Below are 18,081 nucleotides of genomic sequence, written 5' to 3' on the forward strand. Positions count from 1 at the left end.
CCGAGGTAATAAAAAGAACAACTGTTTTACAATTTTGTAGGTTGATGTTATAAGTTTTACATGTTACAAAAAGAAAGAAATAAACCCCCGCGCTATTTCATTTTTATAATAGTCATGGTTTTGCTGCTACCGGATGTGCTACCGGGAAACCGCTAGTGTAGAAGAAGAGAGACTTTGCAAACGCCAGGCAGAGGGGATATTTTATGCCATTAAATGGAGGAAATATACTTCTGGGAAAGCAGTTAAAGTGTTTACAATCTACTCACATGACGGTTGGATAGCGGCTCCTTGTTTTTGGGAGCGAAGGAGGAACTTAAAGCCGCACCGCATCAGAGGGACTCGGGAGCGAGCTGGATATGCTAAGCTAAGCTAGCGCCGAAGCTAACGCTAGCACGTCTGAGCTGACTGTTATGTTAACAACTGTGGTCAGGGAAGAGACCGTGGATCAGGACTCACCTGCGTACAGGAGGGCGAGGAAGAGGATACGCTTCAGTCTGGTAAGAGTTGTTGTTGTTGTTCTTCTTCTTCTTCTTGTTGTGTTTATTGGCGGTGAGTAAGAAAAGTGAGGGTGTGCAATAGCGCCACCACTGTTTTCTATGTTGCTGCTTTTCATTGTGTTTAAAGGGAATGTTGAGCTCCAACTATCCTAACTGTAAGCTTGCGCGAAAAACTGGAGTGCACTCTAAATCTGAACTTTGATTTAATGGGGCAAAAATATAACTTTTATTTGTAATGGAATTATGTTTTACCTTGTCCTTTAATCATTTAAAATAATAAAAAAGTTCTTGAACATATATTGGGTTTGGTATTTCCTCATTAACCATGTGTCAAACTCAAGGTCTTTTTTGCTGCTTATGTGGCCCTCCAGACTTTATAGGGCCACATAAACAGAACTTAAAGATACCATTTGTATGCTTAAATATTTTTTTATCAATCAAATCAAAGTAACTTTTTTATGGTGCCAAATTGCAAAAATCTAAAAAGATTAGTTATTAGTTTATTTTAAGAAGTACTCAGTAAGAGCCGTGTTATTTAAGCAGTTTTATCAATACGTAGTTTTATTATTAAATTCTGCCACAACCAGCCCTTTGAAATGAGTTTGATACCACTTGCAGTTCACTATAAGAATATATATATAAATAACAGGTAAACCGCAGCACTTTATGACTTAGCTACAGATTAATAAATTTTTTCCTGGTAAACCTCTGAATATTAGTGCAAGAGAGACATTCTTAACCCTACACTTGGTTTCTTTACGTTGGAATGTCATTTTTACCACAGTGTTTAATGAGGTGAAGGAAAAGAGAGGTGTCTATGGAGTAATCACTCCCTTACTGTATGGTGAAGGGATTCCATTATGGCTGCTTCTCGTTGAGTCCTTCGGGTACACTAGACATTCCTTCCAAACTCATATAGGTCATACCTGCAGTTTATACTGAGTACTAACTCCAGTAAATAGGCAAGAACAATAAAGGAGAAAATCGTACTTTTTTTAACTTCCAATAAGCAATTATGTATTAGTCTCGGTCCTGCAGACAATAACAAAAGCCCACATCATTAATATGTATACATGAAACGCATTGAATACAAACAGTATCATTTTGAACCATTAAACTTCATTGACATTCTTTGGGCAAAGTCAATCCTGAAGCACATTTAATGAAAACCTTCTCCAGCATAAGGAGTAAATCTCCATACATCATCTCCACAACACCTACACTGCTGAAAACTGCTGATAGCATGAAATGTGTTCCGAGCAGGAGAGACTGGGGTCAACAGCACCTGCAGAGAAAAAACTTTACTTTGTATGAAAATGGACTTAAAAAAAACTGTTGATTACTGGACTTTTGTAATTCTCGTCCCCTAGTAAAGATGAGCTGTCACTGTATATTCTGCCAGCTATTTATTCTGCCGGGTCAGTTGTAGGTTTGGGTTAAAATGGATCTTAAAAACACAAAATGGCCCAAAAAGAGCAGCAAGCATTTAACTGCAGTGTTATTTTAACATGTGGAGCAAATAAAAGAAACACAATTAAAAACAGTATAAACCACTAAATATAGCACTTCACTAAAAGTATTCACATCCTTAAAACTTTTTCACATTTGTCTTGTTACAACCACTTACTTCAGTGTGTTATGACTAAATTACACAGCTTCTGTTTTCTTAATCAGGTAATAGTTAGGCAGTTTTCACAATTAAATGAAATGGTGAATGTTCTCCCTGTGCTTGTGTCTTTGGGGACTCCAGCACAGACAGTGGATCTATTGAATCACGCACTCGTTTCCTTTAAGATTTCTGTGAAGAAACGTGAAAAGTTGAAGAGGGTATGAATACTTTTGCTGCCAACTCTAAGCATATTGCAAATATATTAAACATGGAACCTTTTATGACTGAATCCAGTTGAAACTTTCCGATTTTTTTCTGTTTATTGAAAAGATTTAAAACAAAATGGTATAGAGAGTCAGAGATTCACCTGAGTCAGCTGGGTCAGTCAGAGGTATATAATCAGTTACATTACTGTCTTTGTCTAATGAGGAAGATTAGATAATTTCTTTTATTAATCTCTAACTAAATACCTAACCAGAAGTATTACAGCTACAAGTCTGCAGGTAAACTCTGCTGTCAGGCCACGCTCTCCACACAAGTCCCTCGCTCCACTCATTGCAGCTGTAATAAAATTATAGTTTCTTTTTTCCCTCTCAAGTTGATCTGGTCTGCCAGAGCAGAGCGCTTCTGTTTGCTTCTTCAGCTCAACGGTTTAAGCTTTACCTGCAAAGGGTTAAAAATTAGAGGCACTTTGTAGCATCAGAGGGTTTCAACAATGGAAAAAATAAGGACAATAAAAACAACAAGTATATTTAATGTAAAACTGGTGCTAGAGCTCTGATGGAAAGACTTTACAACATGGTAAAAGGTAGATCTCTGATAACACTTCAATTCTGAGACAGCAGCGTAATTTACAGACAATGACAAGCCTATGACATCATTTACACTGCAGTAACATTTATTAGACTAAATGTTCATGGCAACACAGATTGCCTATTAACAGAGGAATGGCGTGCTTTATTATTATGCGGCAGCATGTGTGAGTATTTGTTAGTTTATTGGCTCTAGGCCAGGGAACCTGTTATTTGGGCTGCCTCTATTTTTCTACACATCTTTCTGTCTCCCCCACAGCCACAAGGCATTTGAGTGCCAGGGTGCTTTTCCACATAGTTAAATCCTGAACAGTCCAAAACTCAGCCGGCAGGCTTGTGGGCTCAACCCCGGATCGGGATAACAGGACTGCCATCTGCTGGCAATGCAGAGGTAAGCATGCTGTATGTACTGAAGATAGGGCGATATGTCTTGACAAAATTCAAAGTCATCATTGCTGACATCTGACGAGATTGGTGTCAAAGTCTGAAACCTTCCTGTCAATCAGGAGAGAGACTGTTTAGATCAGGCGGCACTATCATTTGAATATCACAGAGCAACACACAAGTACTCAGAATGTTAAGTAAGAAAATTAAAAATAACTCAAAGAAATCAGCTATATATGTTTTTCTTTCCTGCCTGGAGTCTTTCTTCCTACACTTTGTCTATCTTCAAATGCTGATGTGTTGAGGACTGTGAGTTGCCTTGGGTGAAAACCAAATACATCAACCCCTGCCCCTTAAAAAAGAAAAAGTTTTGACACTATTTCAAAGAGAAGAAAGCTGAGCACCCAGAGGTACAAAAGCCCCAAGGCTGAGGATTGATGCTCTCCACAGCTGAATATGCAACACTTCTCAGGCATTGTTAAAAATCACCGGACCAGGAAAGAGTCTTTCCCCCTTCACTACCAACAAACCTGACATATTTGCCTCTTTGCTTTTCCCTGTTCAGGAAAAACCAAAGGAAGCATTTGGGAGAGAGTGAGAGTGGGGATGAGAGGAGGGTAGTGGGTGGAGAACAGTTTTTGGACCCTCATTTACCCTGTCAGGTCTTTCAGGGGATAGTGTTCAGGATCTATTGATCACAACTCAGTGGAGCAGTAATCCTGAAGACTTGATTGATTCCTACTGTTGCCCAGGCATCACTGCACTGCCCAATCCTCCCTCTATGCTTTCTTTGCCTCAGCACCTCTCCTCTCAAACTCCTGTTCCCTCCCCTCCATCCCTCATAAAGCATTGATATGCATGACAGCCAAGGGGCCCCATGAAAGAGGGTGCGAGGGTAGGGGAAATGCGTGTACGCTGCCACAGGAAAAGGCTGGCAAAGAGAGGAGTCCCTTTGGGACAAAATGAGACCCTGAGTGTCTCTGAGCAGTGCAGCAGCTGATCTGCATTTTGCCACCTTAAAATGATGACTGGAAGCTTCAGACCTGAAACAATGTTTGTAAAGTTTTACCCCTGAAAATGAAGATAATGGAAGGTTGTTTTATAACGGGAGTGAAGCAGTTTTCCCCCTTTTTTAGACTTGTTTACAAAATGAATCGTGTAATAGCTTGTTACTATGGCTTGATGATTTTAAAACTTACCACTAAATCACAAAGTGACATATATATAGATCTAATATCTTTACCAGCGTATTTATGGAACCTTAGGGATATAACTTTTTGTATTCATGTGGACACTTTTCACTCTTCTTACCCTCACAGTTAAGAAAGCCTTGCTCAAGAGAGTACAAGATGACTTAGAGGGGCATTACTCAGATGGCAGGGGTCCATTCTAGCTTGTGCCTTATCCTAGTGGTGGTGACGTCATGGTGTGGGGATATTTTATTTGGCACACTCTGGGTCCCGCAGTACCAGATGACCTGACGAACCCCACAGCCTACCCAATGATTGTTGCTGACCATCTCCATTCCTTTATAACCACAGTACAGTGGACCTCCGCCTGGTTGCGGTACAGTATTCAGGGATTCTCCTTTTTTTTGTGGAATGTAACTCCAAATTATTCATGGAAAATCCAGCTATTCGCAAATGTTTTTGTAAAGCATATCTAAAATATTCCAAAGAAAATACATCGTTGGAAGCTGAAATACCTAGATGCAATGCTACTTGGCTCTCTACTGGCTGACGTTTGCAAAGCAGTTAATCCAGGAACGCTAACCATTTTCCTTGGCACTTACTGGCTGTACTCCCAAGAGCAGGAAGGAAGATTGTAGATATTAGCTTTTACTGTAGTGCTAAGACAGTTTCCACTGTGCATAGTAATGGATATTAAAATATATGTGGGGTTTGAACTAGTAAAACAAGTACTTCCAGATTCGTATCTGATCCCAAACCCCTGTGAACAGTTTTCTAACAACTGTTGTGTGACAATTGTGTCACACAACTCAAACCCTCTCAAACTGCTTTCTTAAACGTGCTGTGTGGCGCAGGGGGTTAGCACGCCCCACGTTTGGAGGCCTTAGTCCTCTACGCGGACGTCACGGGTTCGACTTCCGGTCCCGACGACCTTAAAATAGCGCCGGCTCAGCTGGCTGCCTGCAGACGCAGCTCCTGTCATGTGTGTGTTAATCTGTGTATAAAAAATTCTTGCTGTAACTGCGAAATAATTTCCCTGCTGGGATGAATAAAGTAATTCTTCTTCTTCTATACATGGGAAAAACTGTATCCGAATGGCCTCCACAGTCACCTGATCTCAGTCCAGTAAAGTACCTCTAGATTGTGGTAGACCATTGGAATCACCCAACAAATCTGCAGCAACAACGTGATGCTTTCTTGATATAGAAGATCTCTGGGACATATGTCTGAAATCTTGTGGATCCATCCCAGTACTACAAAGGTGTACCTGGTAATTGGACCAGCTTGTCTGCTATACACAACCATTCAAATTCTTTTAAATCCCATTTCTGAGACTTGCTCGATTGTTCAGCAAGTCATTTCACCACATCTTTCTATTAAACAGTTTAACAAAGGTACCTAACAAGATGGCTGATGAGTGTAAAAAAGTTATACATTGGTTTTAAAATTCTTAAGCAACACATTGAAACACTAATGCCCAGATAAGAATGCTAAATTTAGAGTCTTGCCCCAAGACACTTAGCATATGTTGGGAGGGCTGGGTGTGCACTGGAATCAAACTTGCAACTTTTTGATTGCAAGTGGACCGTGTCTCCCCTCTGAGTCACCGCTACCTCAAACTCTGTAGAGGTTTCTTTAGTTCTTGCCAGTCTGTTTGCAGTAAAATGTTTGTATCCTGTTCCTGTGCCCTTGTTGGTCTGTGTTTCTGTGTCGAGGTGAGAGAATGAGTTCCCGTTGTCGATGGCCTCCTTGTAGTTTGCGGCATAGCTCAGCCAAGTTGGTCTGGATGCTGGCACGGGACGCTGGCAGGGCGAATAGCGGAATAGAGCCAGTTCCCTCTGCAGCTGTCGGCAACCTCAGAAAACAGACCCAGAGACCTTCATAACCGTTAACAAGCAGTCGTGGGTAGGATGACGGCAGCCCTGAGGCCACTAACGGACGTATGGAGATAGAATGACTTTTGAGGTGCAAACAGACCAAACATCCTTTGGCAGAATTTTAGCAGAATGTTGCCTTGTAGCAAGAAAGTCCTGGGTTTAAATTTCATCTTGGGGTCTGTCTGCATGGAGTTTGCATGTTCAACTCGTGCATCTATGGGTTCTCTCTGGGCACCCTGGTTTCCTCTCACACTCCTAAAACATGACTGATTTCTCCAATAACATGAACCACTGGATCTATGCTTCAACCAGAGGTACAACTTTCAGCCTTTCAAACTTTCTTCCTGGGAGTTTTCCCCAAAAGATACATTTGCACAAATACTCCATATTCAAACACTTTTCACAGTTTTATAGCTCATATTTCTGGAATTGTGGTTCCAATCAGGATACTTGATAACTCTATATGTTCTGGAGATGAACTACAACAAACCGTGCTACTTTCTGACTGTAATGTCACAATATCATTCCAACAAAACAAAAGAGTGTATTTTCCTGCTCTCTGATAAAAAGATGAAAATATAACTTAAAAAAGAGGAAAATCCCTTAAGCGTTGCTCCTTGTTGCCTCTTGAGAATTTCAGGATTCAAAAGGGAATTGCAGAATCCTCTTATTGTTGCTCTTTTCTGCGGCTCTACAGCAGTTTATGTTGTTAGCTCCAGGTATTGCTATATCAGATTTTTTACTTTTTACTTTTGAGGTTGCAATATGCAGTATGCTGCTGACACAGAATATCCCTAACAATGTGTTTTACCAACGTTTTAAGATTCATATAGAGCCAACCTCTTCTTGCTCAGACATGGCAATGTCATCCTCCAAAACCCAGGAAGGTGTACCTCTGAAAACAGTCAGTGAGTGGAAGTAACATTTAAAGGGGCTTGATTGTTCCATAAAATTAGGCCTACGCTTTTTATGTAAATTATCATTGATGAATCTTGGAAGTCTTATTATTAAAGTCTCTTTTTCCACATCATCTACTCACTGATGTGTTTTTTAATTCCAGCTTCATCAGAGTTACTCTGGATGTTACAGATCTGGAATGCGTCATATCCTAAGAAATATCATAGCCAGTCTGTTTCTGTAAATGAAATCTATTGTTGTCTTCAGCCCTTAATTCTCCAACTGACCATGAACTCATGCTCAGGGTGAGTTTGAAACAAGATTTTACTGACAGCCAAGTGCTTAAAATCTCTCTGTTTTAATTTTTATATTATGTTTTGCTATCTTTATCCATTTCCTGTGTAGTTTCCTCTGGGTAGCTCGTTTCTTCCTAAATCCTGCTGCTCTTTCTGCAGTCTTTCAGTTTTCCTCTCCCCCCTGGTTGGAGCCCTCTCTGAGGCTCTGGTATAAGGGGAATTCCTAAGGGGGATTTTCCCTGCTTTAGACTGTCAGTATGGCCCTTAAAACTGTCTACTACCATAGAAGATAGCAGAGGGTTAACAGACAAACCCAGCTTCTGCAGAATAAGAACCTTGTTGTAAATACACCAGTTCAGTCATCCATGATACTCTGGAGCTGACTCCATTCTTTAGGAATGGTATGAAGCTTGCACTATTAGGTTTTCACCATAAGTCTTTTGGCTTTCTCTCTGAGCAGGAGGCATCTGTTTATGTCTTTAGTCCTCCAGCAGTTAACACAGAAACATCAAATTACAACAACTGTCATACCCAGCAAAGAGAAGTCATGTTATGGCGTCTTATTTAGTGATGTAACTCCGTAATGTCTTCAGTTTTTTTCACATACATCATCCGAAGTGTGACATCAGCTCTCATCGACATAGACAAAAATTACGTTATTTTGTTTGGGAGAGTCATCCACCTGCCAAACTCTGCATTATTCCCTGGTTTATCTATTTTGACAGATCTCTGTGCAAAATGTTGTGGGATTGGTCATTTGCTGCCATTTTTATGCAGTAATGGTCTCGGACAGCAATATTGATAATTTGCTTGAACTAGTCCGCCTTCACTATCAGATATTTTTTCTAACTGCAGGAGACCTGAAGTTTTTGATGAATGTTTATTAGTGTGTTCTGGGAGAGGAGTCGTCAAGAGGGACGGATTAGCCAATCAGAAGTAGACTAGGAGTAAAATGAGTGACATGTCACATGAGATGGTCAATAGTAAACCAAATTCTAGTTTTTTTTACCTGATTCACTTTAGAGAAAGACCAAACATAATAACAATGTCATTTTACCCTCGAGAAAATATTATCTAATGATTGTTTTAACATTACTCTTCTTATAACACTGGTTCAGATGAAAAATTCAACACATGAGTCAATGTTGAAAGGTACAAGTGATTATGGATTATCTCAAAGTCTTCTGACGTTCTTCATTAACAAAAGTGATAACTCATTAGGAACTTTTGAGATATATTTCACAAACACATAAAACACATTTTAACCCTAACAAGTGCTGAGAATATTTAAAAAAACATGAATATGTTTGGAAATTATGGGGCTATATTTGCATGAAATAAGATGTTACCTTTTCTAAACTAAATTCTCACAGGGAACCTGAGTAAAAGCAATAAATGAAAGTGAACAGTCAAATCCGATTTGCTTGTAAAACCACTAATTAAAAACAAATGAATTTACATGATTTCAAAAACTGAAGACAGAACTGTATCTAAACATTTGAGAAACTTTTTATTCTAGAAATGTGGAATTCATTTGCAAATAGGAGATTTTGACTTTTTACACCACACAACACTGTTATCTACAAAACGAAGCTTTGTAAGTTTAATACTTTGGTGTTTGGAAATATATGAAAACTGAATGACAGGATGTATAATGATGGCCCTGGGCAATTTTTTGGACTTGCAGCTAATGGTCACTCACCACTAAAATGCAAATGAGGCTGAAATTATTTTTTTACACTTTGCTGTTGCTCTAATAGAATAGTTTATACCTGTTTTTTTCCTCACAAATCACTCCACAGATGGACAAGCAACAGTGTTGCAATTACTGAGGACAAGATAGGAGAAGTGTGGAATGGCCTTCATAACAATGTCTTCCACAGATGCAGGCTCTGTTATGTGCTGATTTATTAGAGTTTGGCATCTGCTGCATTTGCATGGGGGTTAATCTCGTCTGGTTAAAGAAGAGAGTTTAACTCCCATGTGGTCCGAATAACACGGTTTGATATGCAAATGATTCCCATTCGCCCTCACAAATTCAAACTGCTTCTCCTCTTCAGTGAAGTTATTACTACAGTTGCTGAAGCATATAAAAATAAATTCCTATAAAAAAAGAAATTAACCGATTGTGGGAAGAGCCTTGCTGGAGTAAGAATAAGGAAAAAAGTGGGGATTCCTCAGTTCAGTAGTCTCACTCTTTCTGAACAACAACCAGAGCTTTGTGCTTTTTTAATGCTGTCTCAGTGGACTTAACACTTGTTATTTTCTCCCTTTTCCTCCCTACCACCCCCTGCTTCCCTCCGCTCTGCCTCCACCTCATATTCCCAGCGCGCCGTCTGTGCTCTTGCATCTGTAATCATAACGTTACCTCATTGTGGGCTGCCATTGTATCCTGTGTGCCGGTGCACCTACTGTGTGTGTGCTCATTTTGAGGTTCTGCTCGGGGCGGTGAGGGGGCTTAGCGGCACACTGGGTTTCGATGGGAGCCCACACCACCGCTCTGCCAGTTCTTATCTCCTCCCATGCAGGAGAACCGTGGCATCAAGCCGGTGGCTTATTAGAGAAGCGGGGAACGTATTCCAAATACCCCACCTTCTCCTCTTCCTCCCACTCCTCCTCCCCCTCCACAGAAACACAGCCATGTGTGGACTTATGTTTCTATCTGGGCCTGTGGCAGAACCCAGGAGAAGAAAGTGTTTCTAGGCACACTGTGAGAGTTTATTGCCTCTTCTTTTGTGTTGATGATGCAAAAATAAATTGCAATTTGGAGAAAGTGCTCTGCTTCAGGGCTGTACTTTAGTGATCAAAGATAGAGAAAGGGATTCAGCGTGCGAGGCAGAATAATAAGAAATACATTGCTTTTATATTGTTTTTCTCTGACAGATGAGACAGCATTACTTTTGATTTTGTGGTTATTGCCGCTGCTGCGGGGTGAGGTGAAGGATTATTTGGGAGGTAAATGAGTGGAATCTGGACGTTGCGGTTGTTACTCTGCTCTGCTGTTGGTAATGCTTTCATTACGAAGCTGCACCTCGGCCATTATGCCTCAGCAAAAGGGACAGTAATCACAGACTGAAAGGCCAGCAGGTTCTTTCAAAAACAACATCAAAGGTGGCGAACGCCAACGTCTACAATTTACCTGCAATCAAGTGCAATCTTTGTTCATCTGTTTCTGTTATGCCCCTCACACTGGCTGAGGTAATTTCAGACACATCCACAACTGTACTGTCACTACAGGAAATTAGTTTCCTTTATTTCATCACTGGCATTGGGGCTGAAAGCACTTTGTTTGCAAGACTGTTGGTGTAAAGAAAATCAGTGCACATGTGTAAGGAACGGGGCAATGAAGTACGCATTTATTTTGAAGTTTGACTTTGTGTGTGTGCTCGTTTACCTATTCTAGTTAGGACCTTCTCTAGCATGTTTACCAACCTTCTGAAGACTGATTGGTCCGGTCCCATTGCAGTGGAACCCCTTTTTAGAGTTGGGGATTAGGATTAGAGGCACAATAACGTTATTGTTAACGTAACCCTAACCTAAATTAAGGTTAGGGGTAGGACTATGCTGGAAATGCATTTACTAAGATGAATGGAAGTGAATACAAAGTTCTAATGTTGATAGAAATGTGGAATTGTGTGTGTGTGTGTGTGTGTGTGTGTGTGTGTGTGTGTGTGTGTGCGCGTGTGTGGGCGTGTGCGCGTATGTGTGTTCATGAGCAAACAGGAAGATAATATTATGCATCTGCATGCAATGCTCCAGCATGGAGAATGTCATTGATTTATAACCATGATGAAAGGTCAGTTCACCTTATTAAACAACACATAGGTGAACTGCAGCAAGGTATTGGATAGCCATTAGAAGCCAATCTGTCCTTTTCCCGCTGTGATTGGTGGAGGCATTAAGGTTTCCACATGAAAAAATTGTATATAAATCAGTTTTAAATGAGTTGATTTTCAACAACATGCACCAGCATCCTCTTTTATATTGGCTGAAAATGATGGTTTATGAGCAGTTTAGGTATTTCTAGCATGTTATAGCAGACGTCTGCCAGTGAGCTTTTTAAAGAGTGTGGTACTGAACAGAGAAACTTTGACATGAAAGAAAAACAGAGCTGAAAAATTGATCTATTTCTAACCTTTGTTCTCTATTCAATTTTTAAAAGGAGCATCCATCCATCTATTCTTTGATCTATTGATGTTTCCCTCCATCTATCGTTCCTTCATCCAATTCCTCCTTCAAACTTCGCTTCATTCAGTTCCTCCTTTCTTACTTCCTTCAGTCCTCCTTCCATCTGGGTGTTTGTCATACATACTGTATACAGCCCTGCGTTCGCTTTTGCAGGTTTCATAGTTAAACCTTAACTTTTGTAAAATGGTTGCCATAAATTCTTGGTAATTCCTTGAGTTTGAGTTTATTTAATTTTGTGTGATTAAATAAAATTATATAATTTGAAGAACAAGAATTTGAAGTATAAGAATATTTACACATTAAATGAGGTTTTTATTATTTAAAATAAGCTAAAAAAGATATTAACTCTGAAAATGTAAGTGATAGATTATATACAGAGGTCCTTTGTCTATTTGGTGGTTCATCCATCCATGCATCCATTTTCTAACACCCTTGTCCCTAGTGGGGTCGGGAGGTGCTGCTGCCTCTCCAGCTACGTTCCAGGCGAGAGGCGGGGTCACCTGGACAGGTCACCAGCCTGTCGCAGGGCAACACAGAGACAGACAAGACACACAACCACACACACACTCACACCTAGGGAGAATTTAGAGAGACCAATTAACCTAACAGTCATGTTTTTGGACTGTGGGAGGAAGCCAGAGTACCTGGAGAGAACCCACGCATGCACAGGGAGAACATGCAAACTCTGTGCAGAAAGATCCCGGGCTGGGAATCGAACCCAGGACCTTCTTGCTGCAAGGCAACAGTGCTATTTGGTGGTTCAGTACTTGCATATTCTTTGCAGACCACTTTTAACAAATGTAATTTTCCCTTGGTGCTGATTGGCTGCAGAAAAGGAAGACTGTGTTAGCTTTTGTGGAGTACCACATTAATGCATATTAAGGAATATTTGGTGTTTAAAGTATTAAAATAGGTGATTATGAGCATTTTTAGAGGAGGTCCAAAGTATTTTCAGAGTTTAGCTGTTCCCTAAGAAAGCAACGCTTGAAAAATAGTTTTTTGGCTAATTCTGGTGCATTTACAGAAATATTAATTTAATGTGCAATGTCCCTCATGAAAATTAAAATTAAATTTCACATCCACTGTAATGTTGACGTCCAAAATGTGCAGGAACGTCGGTATTTTCTTCAGCAGTTATTCCATATGTTGTGTAATGTATTTGACTTCCCCGCAGTAATTCACCTCCTTCCACCAGTCCATCCATTTCTATTGCTCAACACTTCCATCTGAAAACTGATTGCACAGTCGCACTCCAAGCTAACACGTTCTCCTCATCACTTATTCTTTTGGCGCTAGCATCTGTTTGGGACAATCTCAGGCTCCACTTAATGTGACAGTTAAACAGTTATTTTGTTAGCTCTGTAAATTTGAGATGCAGTTATGGTGTAGAATGTTCAAGACGTGCGTGGGAGTCTTTCATTTTACACCAGCACCAGGTGTTTATGTGGCTAGCCAGCACATGTTAGAATTTCCATATGGGCGCGTATTACGGCGGTCATGGTGCGTTTGTGCAAATTGCTCTGGCATGCATGCACCTCTGTTTTAGCATTGGTTAATTTTACGATTACATATGTTGTTCCAACTGGTGCAAGCTACGATTCAGAGCAAACTGCATTTGGAGAGGAGCTAGATTCGCACCATGATATTTAGAACAATGAGAAAGTAAAGATAGAAATCATTATTTTCTTTCCTCTCAGCTTATATAAACTGTTATGCCAGGTTCATGCAGACTGAGAAAAGTCAGATCCTGGTGAAGAGACGGGGTTTCAGGCCGCGGTCTGAAACTGATCTGGAAGTGGAGTAGAAGAAACACCAGCAGGCGTTGGAGGTGATCCAACCCAAACCAACACGCTCATCCTTTCAACTGCTGCAAAAGGATTGGTGGTAAATGGGATAATGCAGCAGCATGGAGGCTTCAGATAGCTGCCTGCACAACCCAGTTAATACAATTACAATTTTATGGAATCACAGTAGAGCTGCTACACTGAAAGGAAATTAGCTTTACTTCACCAAAAATATTGAAACAATTAAAACACAGGGACAGTATTTATTTCTGTATGCATGTAATGTTATATTTCACTAGTTATCTCATGTCAAGCACAGCAACGTATTATTGCAATATCAAAAAGATAAACAAACCTCTAGTTCATAGTTGTGTAGATAAGCTGCTATGAAATACCATAAATCAAACGGCTTCTGCTATTTGCTAATAAGCTGCTATTAATCATAAAATTGTTTAAACAAATTATTTTAAGCACAATTTGCTTAAAAATAATTTAAGCAAATTATTTTTTAACAAGGATATGCCTTGTTTAGTACTGCTGAGAGGGTATGAGCAGTCAGTATGTAACAGATGGACGGATAATCATGATGGACAATGAAGACTAATGAGGAAGCCGGAGTATAACCCAAACATGCACAAGGAGAACATGCAGAAAAACCCCAGCTGGGATTCAAACCCTGGACCTTCTAGCTGAAGGGCATCAGTGCAGCCAGCAGCAGCACTGCAAACCGAGCTGATTGCACTGAGGCACTAACTTTACATTTCCTTCTTTAAATGACTTAAAACATGTTTTATTAGCAGAATTTACTACGTTATGCATATATCTCTGATCAAAAGCACACAAATGCACCTGAAGTGTAAGTCCATATGTAAAAATATTTACAAAGTGCATCTGCAGGTCAAAACCATCTTGTGGTTTTGCTTCTTTGTTTAAAATTTGTGAATTTTCCCCGTTGCCCTTTCTCTCATAAATCTCTGCCAGAGCTCACATATTTTAATCACATCGTTGCCCACAGTCACGGTTATGGTGATGTCGTTTCTGTTCAAGGACATCAGCAGATTATTCTCTGCATCCAGCATGCGGCAGATGGGAAAGATCCAGGGTGGCGGCGTTTCCGCAGGGTCATCCAGACCATTAGACCACCAACATCAGGTGACTGTTGGTGGGATGTTTCCAACAAGCATTCAAGGAATGCAGGGAAGAGCCAAGACACACGTCAGCGAGCCAGAATACTGGCTGAAGAGCAAAGCAGCTATCTTGGAGAGAGAGAGAAAAAAAAATTACATTATAATTATAATAAACTCCACTTGGAGTTACAGACCTTGCTCACAGAAGGCATTTATACATTTAGTGCAACCTTGGATGAAGTTTTAAAATGCAAAATTGCATAATATTGCTACATTAACACTGATTACTAATGAGAGTATACAATGTTTTTCCTCAAAATTACCATATCACTTGAAGCCAGTTTACCTCTATATAATTTCTATAAGGAAATTAAATGAAACAAGTTTCTTCAATGAATAATTAAAGGTGATTTTTAGAAGCCTAATCTTTGTCTAAATGTTAAGTCGACTGTCACAATAAATAAATTGATTAATCACATGATAAATTAAAAAGAGCTCAACAATTTCCATTTTTTCTTTGCTTTTTCTTTTTACCAGAAACTGGATGGAGAGTCTTCAGTCTGCTCTCTTTTTGAAGGACATTTTGTTTACAGAGACTTCAGAGATTTCATTTTATTTATTGTTTCTGTTTTGGTTGTTTATTCATTTTGGATATTTAAAATGTCTTCCAGTTCCAGAGTTAAATGTTCATTAGAATTTAAAGTTTATTGATATTTGAGAATGTGTTCTTGCGTTATTGTTATGCCATTATCATTATATTACTTGAAAATGGTCTCAAAACTACAATATTGAAGTTTATCCCCATAACTTTATCATCCGGATGAATTTGTTATGGTGACACACCTACCTGAACACACATCTTTTATGTTCTTCTGAAGCTAGCTCTCCGCCTTCTTCCTGTTCGTCTCCTTATCGTGTTTATTCTTGACTTGCGTTGTTTTGTGCTCTGAATTACTCCCTGAAGGCTCTTTTTCCTTCTGGTCTCTGGCGATCGTGGGTTTGTTATTGGAGAAGCATGTCTCTGTTTTGGGGGGAAGGTCCTTTAGACATTCAGTCACACACTCAGTCATGGCTTTGATGCCATATCCATTTGGCAGGGAGACTGCATCCCAGTCTGCAACCTCAAAATAACCCCAAAGAGGTTCCTCTGCTCCCTCTGAGGATTTTTCATGCAGTTGCTATTGTTGTAGTTTTACTGTGAACAAGAAGTTTATGCAATAAGCAAGTGAGAAAAGGAATTTGATATGATTTGTCAAGTGGAGGTTTTGCAAAGGAGGTGTATGCATGTTTGACATAAAACAAATCCAACATTTTCTCTGGGAGAGGAGCAGACTAACTGTTGGAACCTGGGAAGGGTAGAAGCGAGTAACACCATTTTTTTAGCTCTAAACATATAATACTTCATTGTGAGCGCTTGAAGTTCATCCATTTTCTTTTCCAACGATTTTACATTCCCCATTATGATCAATGGAAGAGAGTGAATTTTTTGTTTCTCTCTGCTTTGCTGCAGCTCTGCATCCAATCTGCTCTTTAATTCATGTGGGATCTGGAGTCAAAGTTTAGGTGTTAATTGAGATGTTGATCAGCTGTTAAAAAAAACAAACTTGTCCTGTTTCTATAGTTAATCTGCAAAAAAATCCTTCCTGCACAGAATCCAGAACGAAAAATCTTTAAAAGTGTTAAAAAGAAAAAAATAAGAATGTGGTCCAACAATTGTGTAAAAAATATTGTTTAGTGTAAAAATATTTCAGAACCCACACAAATTATAGAAAAATCCTGAACAGTAGCTAAAGTCTGCATAATTACATGAAATAAAAAAGGCTTTTTTACTTTTTAGCTGATGGTTTTATATCAGTTAGCTTCTGCATATTATTGCCTTCATATGTCATTTACAGCTCAGTTGCATGTGTTTCTACAAAATATGTATGTGCTAAATTGATATGCCAATTACTTTAATGGAAACCAGGAAGCGTGACCGCTCCAATTAGCAGGCCCTGTTCCTGTTTCATTTTTTTTTTCAGAAACACCTCATAACGTAGGGATGAAACGCGGCGCATTGTGGTGGCTGCACATTATGCTGCCTGCTCTGCAGTTGGAAATTGAATGTTGCTTTTGCCTCAAACAGATTTGACAGAACAGCAGGAGGACGTTACCACAAACACACCAGCTCCAGAGGCATTGAATTATGACTAAACACTGATTGTAAATGCATGGTTTTTCCATGTATCCCCAGCATGTTGGTGCAGGTCTGATTGGAATCAACAATGTGTAAATGACACACTGAATCCTCCGGGCTCTGCCTTATTGAGGCTGGTTACAGTCTGCTGGTTCTTCATACCACCCCAGCTATGGTGTCAACTTCCAGTTTCAGCTTTGTGTGATTGGAAGATGCAGTGTGTTTTGACCAAAGTACACACACATACCAGAAAACATGCATGTTGTTAATAATTATCAGTAAAAATCTCAAGACGTAGCTCTAGAAAATTATGTTTATCTTTTTTCATTGTGAGCCCTCAGCATTTTTATATGATGTAGAATCATTGACTACGCCTGGCCAGCTGAAAGCTGCTTTGCTCTATATTTGTCAGGAAATCTCTCTCTCCTACCAGGGCTGCAAAACTTCACAATAAAAGTCCAAATGATGACAGAAGTATCTGAATTATCAACAAGTCATATCAAAATGGAGCATAATCATGCAAAAATCAGCAAATTATTTATCTTGCATGACTTGGATACAACAAGTTCTGTTTGAGACATCTGATAATTTATACTTATTTATAGTAGTGGTCTGTTTGCATATTGTGAACACACAATCATCTCAGAACTTTATGGATCTGTGAGAAAACTAGACTTGTTGCTGTTTATTACAAGAACTGAAATGATTAATTATGATTAATCGATTACTGAAATAATCGTCAACTGATTTAATAATCGATTGTCAACTTGAGTCTAGAGACTCACAAAAAGGTCATTTGCTGAAAGAATAACATGTTAAGACAAAACTGCACAAAAATGTATACATTTTTCATTTACAATAATATAAACACCTTCTTGGTCTGTAAAAATGTTTTACCCAGAACTCCACAAGTAGTATAGTAATATATTCAAATTCTCTGAAGTCTCCTTTTTAGCACATTTTGCTATCTATTTATTAATCGATTAGTCTACAAAAATAAACAGATTACACTGTAAACCTATTGATGTTAAGTCAGCCAAAAAGGCCTGAACTTTTCACATGTTGATGTTAGAAAATGATCAAGGGTGCATTAAGCAGATTATTGAAATAATCATTAGTTGCAGACCTGTTTATAACGATTCAAGCTATATCCTAGCAAAGAAAAATGCTTTATGTTCAGGAGCATTTTACTGATTAAGTTGCATTGCAAAGTTTTTCTTCAATTCTCTTGCACAAAAAGAGGA

General features: G+C 39.3%; 3 long non-coding RNA genes across 4 annotated transcripts in view; 1 reads left to right on the forward strand and 2 right to left on the reverse strand.

Moving 5' to 3' along the window:
- Nucleotides 1-597, reverse strand: part of LOC114133832 (uncharacterized) — a 28,005-nt gene extending 27,408 nt beyond the window's left edge. Inside the window, exon 1 of the long non-coding RNA XR_003593288.1 lies at nt 457-597. This is a non-coding gene — a long non-coding RNA (uncharacterized LOC114133832). The remainder of the gene's footprint in view (nt 1-456) is intronic.
- The window catches only part of LOC114133831 (uncharacterized), a 53,517-nt gene continuing 35,589 nt past the window's right edge, over nt 154-18,081 (forward strand). For both annotated transcript variants that reach the window (XR_003593287.1, XR_003593286.1), the window contains exons 1-2: nt 154-497; nt 3,178-3,309. This is a non-coding gene — a long non-coding RNA (uncharacterized LOC114133831). The remainder of the gene's footprint in view (nt 498-3,177; nt 3,310-18,081) is intronic.
- Nucleotides 13,797-15,707, reverse strand: LOC114133833 (uncharacterized). The gene is made up of 2 exons (XR_003593289.1): nt 15,509-15,707; nt 13,797-14,770 (listed from the first exon to the last, which is right to left on the reverse strand). It is a non-coding gene; the product is annotated as an uncharacterized LOC114133833 (long non-coding RNA).

This window comes from Xiphophorus couchianus, chromosome 19 (genome assembly GCF_001444195.1).
Source record: "Xiphophorus couchianus chromosome 19, X_couchianus-1.0, whole genome shotgun sequence".
NCBI lineage: Eukaryota > Metazoa > Chordata > Actinopteri > Cyprinodontiformes > Poeciliidae > Xiphophorus > Xiphophorus couchianus.